The sequence below is a fragment of the Topomyia yanbarensis genome, chromosome 1 (genome assembly GCF_030247195.1).
Source record: "Topomyia yanbarensis strain Yona2022 chromosome 1, ASM3024719v1, whole genome shotgun sequence".
Classification (NCBI taxonomy): Eukaryota; Metazoa; Arthropoda; class Insecta; order Diptera; family Culicidae; genus Topomyia; species Topomyia yanbarensis.
In genome coordinates, this window is record NC_080670.1 from 188190114 (window position 1) to 188197740 (window position 7627).

Sequence of the window (7627 nt, forward strand, 5' to 3'; positions counted from 1 at the left end):
GACTTTTCGCTTCGCTCAAACGCGAGTATTTTACATTTCCCAGGAATTTTTTATAACTGTACTGCTTCTTAGGAACGAAGCAAAGATGATGATACTTATTTAAGCGCAATCCACTAACTTTAAGTCGAGTTATCAACGAAATAGTGTGATATCCTGACTAATGAGATGAATAAGGGCTCGTCTACCCTAGATTCGCTCGAAGCAAATCGCAATGAATTTTTCTAAGTCCATGTAAACAGTATAAACGAACTGTCAAAAATGAGCAGTCGAGGACATTTATGACGTCACAAATGAACTCGAGTGTTCATTTCTGACAGTTCGCTTGTACTGTTTACATGGACTTAGAAAAATTCTTTGCGATTTGCTTCGAGCGAATCTATAAAACAAAACATAAATTTTTTCTAAGTTCATGTAAACAGTACTAGTGAACTGTCAAAAAAGTGAGGTTAACTGAGATAGTAAATAACCTAATTATTACATTTTGAAAGTTAATTTAGATAAATTCAATATCTATAGAATTTTATTCGTCATTAAATGACCCAATTAATCGGTCCCGTGAGATCAAAATGATTTAAACAGCTGTTAAACTTTACAAATCATAAAATTATTTTATTACGCTCACAGTATTTGGGTCATCCAGAAACGGAATGACAATTTTATCTGAATCATCTACGAAGTAAGTAAATTGAAAGCGAACGGGAAACAAGGAAAAATAGGCTGATTGCAAGATATAAATTACTACGTCCAAAAAGACAGCCCCATCAGCATCAGTAGTGAAATTCCAAAACAAAATGGAACAGAAGACCACTTCCCCCGGGAAGGCAAATCAACCATTCGCTGCTCGACCGAGGGCTGACGGCCCGACATTTACCATAGTTCTCGCTGAGCACTATAGTAGGACTCAGTCCAACACAGTCGACGAAGAAGCAACAAAGTAAGCATCTACTAACAACTGTCAAGATAAAACCGAGCATTTTATTTGCATCAGTTTTCGGAGGGCGATATTTTTATGTGTGACAAGTAATAAAAATTTAATTTAGCTCGACGGGGCCGTCCTCTACTGCCGCGCGCTTCCCTTATTTTAGCAACAGTGACTGTGGATGGGAGGACCGATATGGCAAGTCATCGTGGATGGCCAGAACAGAGGACTGACGAAATGGAGACACGGAACCGTTGCCACCCTATCGGAGTGATGAAACGTCTAATAATCATAAGGTGATGAACCTTTTTTTTCGGTTACTGATGAAATGTGATGTTTGAGTCTTTTTAGCAAACGAAACAATATCAATAATGCGGCGTAATTCATCGGCACAGTTAATTTTTTGACAGTGTACTACTACTGGTGACATGGACTTGAAAATTTTTAATTCAACCTAATTGAATACTTTACGGTGACGTCACTAATAAATTCGACCATTCATTTTTTACAGTCCGCTTGTATTGTTTACATGGTCTTAGAAAAAATTCTTTGCGATTTGCTTCGAGCGAATCTAGTTGTCCGCAAAATTTTTCTAAGTCCATGTAAACAGTACAAGCGAACTGTCAAGAAAAGTGAGGTTAACTAAAGTAAAGAACCTAATAGAGTTACAGATTCTTATTTTCGCACTTGAGCCTTCACACGTTTCGTTAAATTAGGTGACAATAGGTTCGGAAAAGTACTCCTGAGTTCAACTCCCTTCGTGTAGCTCCGTTCTGAATAAGCCAGGATGAATGACAGTGCTGAACAATACATATATACCATCCCACAAAAGTCCTCTAACAGCCTGCGATGATGCTGGCATGCCTCGGTATAGCACTAGAGCTGTTCGAGGAATCTTTATCCGTTGAATGTATTTTTTTTTTGTTCTCCTTCCTTTTAAAATATTTATCGACCATTTTTGCGGGCCTTTCGGATTGTACCATTATTGCATCATTTGCTGACAGTTGCCCCGAGATCGAATGAAGGGGCTTCGTTATACTTGTTACAACTGTCTCATTATTACAACGAACAATGGGATGATTATTTATGGCAAATGTGCACCTACTCATTTTCATTCTACTAGCGCCAAGTGATGTTGACCTGCGTTGACTTTTCTGTAGATAATGACCTGAGTTCTTTGTATTTGCGATTTCGTTTAATACGTTACGTAGGATATTAAATTTCTAATAACAAAACATCGCTTTTATGTCGCTTTACTCAAATTTTCAACTTTCAACGTTGAACGTGTGGAATATTGACGGAAACACGGAATTTCGCGCGATATTTCACACGGATTTTTTCCACGGAATTTCACGAGGAATTTCGCGCGAGATCTCACACGGAGTTTCACGCGTGACTTTACACGGAATTTCGCTCGAAATTTCGAGCAGAATTTCGTGAATTTCGCACAGATTTTCGCACGCAATTTCACATGGAATTTTGTGCGGAATTTCGCCTGGAATTTCACGCGTAATTTTGCGCGATATTTCGTAAGGAATTTAGAGCGGTATTGCGCATGGAATTTCACGCTGAATTTCGCCCAAAATTTTGCGCGGAATGTCGCATTTTGACCAGAATTTCGCACGAAATTTTGAGCGGAATTTCGCACGAAATTTTGAGAGGAATTTCGCCTGGAATTTCACTCGGACTTCTTTACAGAAATTTCGTGCAGAATTCCGCACAGAATTTTGCGCGGATTTTCGCACGAAATTTTGCAAGGAATTTCGCCCAGAATTTTGAGTGGAATTTTGCACGGAATTTCATGCGGAAATTCCCACAGAATTTAACGCGGAATTTCGCACAGAATTTCGTGCGAAATTTGGTACAGAACTCTGCGCGGAATTTCGTAGAGAATTTCGCTCGGAATACCGCACGGAATTTTGAGCGGAATTTTATATAGAATTTCGTGTGGAATTTCGCACGGTATTTTGCGCGGAATTTCGTGTGGAATTTCGCGCGGAGTTTTGCGCGGAATTTTACGCAAAATTTTACAACGAATTTCGCGTGGTCTTTTGCAGGGAATTTCGTACCCAATTTTGTACAGAATTTTGCAGGGAATTTCACCCGGAATTTTGAGCGGAATTTCGCACGAAATTTCGCTCGGAATTTTTCATACGGAATTTTGCAACGAATTGTGCCCGGAATTTTGAGAGGAATTCCGCACGAAATTTCGCACGGAATTTCATATGGAATTTTGCGTGGAATTTCGCACGAAATTTTGCAGGGAATTTTGGCCAGAATTTTGAGTGGATTTTCGAACGGAATTTCACACAGAATTTAACGCGGAATTTCGCACAGAACACTGCTTGGAATTTTGCACGGAATTTCGCACAGAATTTCGCTCGGAATATCGCACGGAATTTTGAGCGGAATTTTACGTAGAATTTTGCGCGGAATTTCATGTGAAATTTCGCACGTAATTTTGCACGGAATTTCGTGCGGAATTTCACACGAAATTTTGCAACGAATTTCGCGCGGTATTTTGCACGGAATTTCGTACCGAATTTTGTACAGAATTTCGTGCGGAATTTCGCGCGAAATTTCGCACAGAATCTCATGCGGAATTTTGCACAGAATTTCGCGGGATTTCGCACAGATTTTCACGCGGAATTTCACAAGGAATTCCACCCGGAATCGCACGGGGTTTTGAGCGGAAGTTTACATGGAATTTTGCACGGAACTTCGCCCGTGATTTGGCATGCAATTTCGCACGAAATTTCGCACGGGGTTTCGAGCGTAATTTCGCGCGTGATTTACCTGGAATTTCACGTGTGACTTCACACGGAATTTTGCATGGAATTTCGAGCAGAATTTTGTGATTTTCGCGCGGAATTTCGCACGTGAATTCGCGCGGTATTTCGCAAGGAATTTAAAGCGGAATTGCGCACGGAATTTCACGCGGAATTTCACACAAAATTTTGCGCGGCATTTCGCACAGAATTGTGCAGGGAATTTCACCCGGAATTTTGAGCAGAATTTCGCACGAAATTTCGCTCGGAATTTCATGCGGAATTTCACGCGGAATTTCGCAAAAAATTTCGAGCGGAATTTCGCACAACATTTCGTACGGAATTTCGCGCAGAATTTCGTGCGGAATTTCGCACAGAATTTTGCGAGGAATTTAGAGCGGAATTTCACACAAAGTTTTGCAGGGAAATTCGCCCAGAATTTTGAACGAAATTTTGCACAGAATTTCGTGCGGATTTTCGCACAGAATTTGGCACGGAGTTTCGAACGGAATTTCGCACGAAATTTTAAGCGGAATTTTACATGGAATATTTCACGGAATTTCGCCCGTGATTTGGCATGCAATTTCGCGCGGAATTTTGCACGGGCTTTCGAGCGGAATTTCGCTCGGAATTTCCCACGTGATTTACCGTGGAATTTAACGCGTGACTTCACACAGAATTTCGAGCAGAATTTTGCGAATTTCGCGCGGAATTTCACACGGATTTTTGTGCGGTATTTCGCCCGGAATTTCGCGCGGTATTTCGCAAGGCATTTAGAGCAAAATTGCTCACAGAATTTCACGAGTGATTTGCCGTGGAATGTCACGCGGGACTTCACGCGGAATTTCGCGAATTTCGTACAGATTTTCGCGTGGAATTTTGTGCTGAACCTAGGTCAGAATTTCACACGGAATTTCACGCGGAATTTCGCACGGAATTTCACACGGCATTTCACGCGGAATCTCGCGCCTAATTTCGCACGGAATTTCACGCAGATCTTCGCACAGAATTTCGTGTGGAATTTCGCACGGAATTTTGAGCGAAATTTTACATGGAATTTCGCCCGGAATATCGCACGAAATTTTAAGTGGAATTTGACATGGAATATTTCACGGAATTCCGCCCGTGATTTGGCATGCGCAATTTAACACGTGACTTATCGTGGAATTTCACGCGTGACTTCACACAGAAATTCGAGCAGAATTTCACACGTAATTTCGCGTGGTATTTCGCAAGGAATTTAGAGCGAAATTGCGCACAGAATTTCGCGAGTGATTTACCGTGGAATGTCACGCGTGACTTCACACGGAATTTCGCATGGAATTTCGAGCAAAATTTCGCGAATTTCGTACAGATTTTCGCGTGGAATTTTGTTCTGAACCTAGGTCAGAATTTTGCACAGAATTTCGCACGGGATTGCACACGGAATTTCGCGCGGAATCTCGTGCCGAATTTCGCACGGAATTTCACGAGAAACTTCGCACGGAATTTCGTGTGGAATTTCACACTGAATTTTAGCGAAATATTACTTGGAATTTTGCACGGATTTCGCCCGTGATTTGGCATGCAATTTCGCGCGGAATTTCGCACGGGTTTTTGAGCGGAAATTCGCGCGAAATTTTACGCGTGATTTTCCGTGGAATTTAATTTGTGACTTCATACGTAACTTCGCACGCAATTTTGAGCAGAATTTCGCGCATTTCGTACAGATTTTCGCTTGGAATTTTGTGCTGATTCTAGGGCAGGATTTCGCACGAAATTTCGCACGGAATCTCGCGCGGATTTGTGCACGAAATTTCGCACAAAGTTTTGCATAGAATTTCGCACAGAATTTTGCGCGGAATTTCGCACGGATTTTCATGCGGAATTTCACGCGAAACTTCGCGCAAAATTTCGTGCGGAATTTCGCACAGCATTTTGCGCGGAATTTCGCAGGGAATTTTGAGCGAAATTTTACAGCTCACGCGGAATTTTGCACAGATTTTTGCGCGAAATGTCGCACAGATTTTTGCAGGGAATTTCGCCCGAAATTTTGAGCGGAATTTCGCACAAAATTTCGCCCGGAATTTCGCACAGAATTTTGGGCGGAATTTCGCTCTATATTTCTCCCAGAATTTTGAGCGGAATTTCGCACAGAATTTCGTGCGGAATTTCGCACATGATTTCGTACGGAATTTCGCACAGAATTTTGCACGGAATATCGCAGGGAATTTCGCCCGGAATATCGCACGGAATTTTGCGCGGAATTTCGCATGGAATTTTGCACGGAATTTTACGCAAAATTTCACAACGAATTTCGCGCGGTATTTCGCACGTAGTTTCACGCGAAATTCGCACGAAATTTCGCACGGAATTTAACGCGAAATTTAACATGGAATTTCGCGCGGTGTTTCGCGCAGTATTTCGCACGGAGTTTCGTGCGGAAATTTGCACTGAATTTCGTGCGGAATGTTGCCCGGAACTTCGCGCGAAATTTTGCATAGAATAGCGCACGGAATTTTGCAAGCAATTTAGAGCGGAATTTTCCTTGAAAATCTCGGTTTTTCTTTACAATTGGAAAAGGTATGCCAGCGAATTTAGCACTGTGTGCAAAAAAACGAACCAAATTTGTGTAACCTTCTCCGTAGTGTATATTTCATACAACATAACTGACTTCTGTTCAGTTTGTTCGTTCACAGTTTAAAAGCAATTTTTTTTTGTTTAAAGTGTTATACATGAACGTTGTTGTTAATCCTGGTGCAGTAATTTTTGATTTTTGTTGTATAATTGTAATTAAATATTATAGGGTTTAGCTTGGTGCAAAAATACGTTTTCAGGATCGCCATCAAAGTAGGCTATTTTCAAAGGAGTTCTCGCTTCACTGGCTAAACATAATAGATCCAAATACCCTACTCTTGCTGTTGAGGAATAGCCGAACGAGCCTAGTTCTCCTTCACAGGTAACCGTCAAAGAAAATAAAGCAAGGCGGTAAAATGTTCCTCCTGCGAAGTTCACCGCGGGGACTTCTGGGATCTCTCGCGGGGAGTGAGTTGATCCTGCGATAATTCGCCATCGTCGCTAGAAAGATTCCAAAAAGCGAGCATTGCTCACCTCCAATTGGGAGCATCATAGTTTTCGGTCATATATTGCACTTTAACGTTTGTTTTGTTTTGCCCGATCCAGTCTTAGTGTGCATAGCACGGCATTTAGCTTGGTATTTAAAGTATTTTGGAAATTTGAGAATTTTGTTCAGTTATGTATGCTCAGTATATCTATACAAGAGCGAAACGTGTAGTTACAAGCACAGCAGTTACGGATTAAAAACTATCCTGACCGCACAGTCTTACTACTTGATGGGGACATATTCCACCCCGGATCTGACTTGACTATGCGATTGGTGGATCGATTTTTTTCTATAAACAAAGCTATTTATATTGAATCTTTCTCCACAGACGAAGAAAAGTTACTAATTACTAAACAACTCGTTAATGGTAATGGCTTTTGTTGAAAAAGAAAACAAATTGAATTGAAAGCGATTGAATTAGAATCGACTATCATTTCCAGCTCCAATAGAACACGTGAACAAGTGAAGAAAACAGTTCGTTGCGGGGCTCTTTTGTGTACAGTCACCGTTAGAACTTTTTTCTTTGGATAGCCAAATTTTCTTCATTATTTACACAATCTTGAAAACAGCTAACAGACAAAATGAATAGTCTGGTCTGTGTGAAGAACATTTTGAATTCGAGATATTATTAATAGAAACCATTAGCTTGAGAGCTGTTTGGTAGGAAGGCAATGATAAAATTCATTAAATTAATAAACATAAATTCGTTATGTTCAATATTTCCAATGCTAGAAGAATATTTTGATTATTATGCCAACTAGCAGAAAGTTCTGTACAATTCTTGAGGCAAAATTCAGAGCTATCGTTTTTATCAATAACGCCCATGTCAATATTTAC

The 7627-nt window shown here is 40.7% G+C and overlaps 1 long non-coding RNA gene across 3 annotated transcripts; it reads left to right on the forward strand.

Moving 5' to 3' along the window:
• The first annotated feature begins 465 nt into the window (after positions 1 to 465).
• Positions 466 to 1569, forward strand: LOC131676451 (uncharacterized). 3 transcript variants are annotated; one of them, XR_009303188.1, is made up of 4 exons: positions 466 to 555; positions 625 to 934; positions 1086 to 1215; positions 1271 to 1569. It is a non-coding gene; the product is annotated as an uncharacterized LOC131676451 (long non-coding RNA). The 3 variants fall into 3 exon arrangements; XR_009303189.1 differs by having other exon boundaries at positions 472 to 676; positions 753 to 934; XR_009303187.1 differs by having other exon boundaries at positions 476 to 934.
• Positions 1570 to 7627: the final 6058 nt, after the last annotated feature.